The 811-nt window shown below is 46.1% G+C and overlaps 1 pseudogene; it reads right to left on the bottom strand.

Annotated features, from left to right (window-relative positions):
• Positions 1 to 793, bottom strand: part of LOC116852361 — a 3,786-nt pseudogene extending 2,993 nt beyond the window's left edge.
• Positions 794 to 811: the final 18 nt, after the last annotated feature.

Genomic DNA, 811 nt, shown 5'->3' with positions numbered 1-811 from the left:
CGCAGTAATCGCGAAAAATTGAAGTTTCATGGGGCTGGGACGTTACACCTCCCCCTTTTTAAGACAAATTTCGATGTTTTCGGAGGGATTTGTTCTAACTCTGAAATCCTCTCGTTTAATTCCTTAAAAGAAACGGTCTGCGAGTGTTGTATAGTTATTCTAGGAGGACTGGGCGCTGTGGGTGCTGTCTGTCCGTTGTTCGTAGTGGTTGGGTGCGTTGAAACAGCTTGTAATTCTTCTCCGTTGTCCTGTTGATCGTTGTTGTCTCTTTTTCCTTGCTGCTGTGGTCTATGTGCGAGGTGGAGGAGTAAGTGGGTGAGTGAACTCCACACAGCTCCTATGAGTTGCAGGCCGCAGCCGTACACCGTGTGTAAGGCATATCCATGGATGGCGGTATCTATAATAATTTTGATTACTCTGATTATTATGAAAATTCCGAGTACTCCTGCTGTTGCTGAACCAAAAGTTACAAAGCCGCCCCAGAGTCTAGAGGCTGTGCTCTGGGCGATTTTATTGAGAGTATCTTCGTCCATTAAGTTGTACATGGAAATGGTGCCGTCACCGTGTGAATAACCGGTGATGCCTCTGGCAACTAAATTTAGTAAAGCTGGTTTTTCGGCCGGGAACATGATGTGATCACGGAGTTTGTTAATATCTTCTTGGCTGTATATGCCGCTTGTGGCTAAGGAACCGGGTGTCAGGTATCTCCAGGAAATTTTGGTTAGTGGTTGGAGTTGTTGGGGTGCAATTTGGCGTACATGAGGATCCGGTGTTAGCTGGATCCAAGTATCTTCTATTCGGTAGAGAGTGG

Source organism: Odontomachus brunneus, unplaced genomic scaffold (assembly GCF_010583005.1).
Source record: "Odontomachus brunneus isolate Ranch 3 - 2012 unplaced genomic scaffold, Obru_v1 Obru_scaffold_218, whole genome shotgun sequence".
Taxonomy (NCBI): Eukaryota; Metazoa; Arthropoda; class Insecta; order Hymenoptera; family Formicidae; genus Odontomachus; species Odontomachus brunneus.
This window is presented reverse-complemented; position numbering and strand designations above follow the sequence as displayed.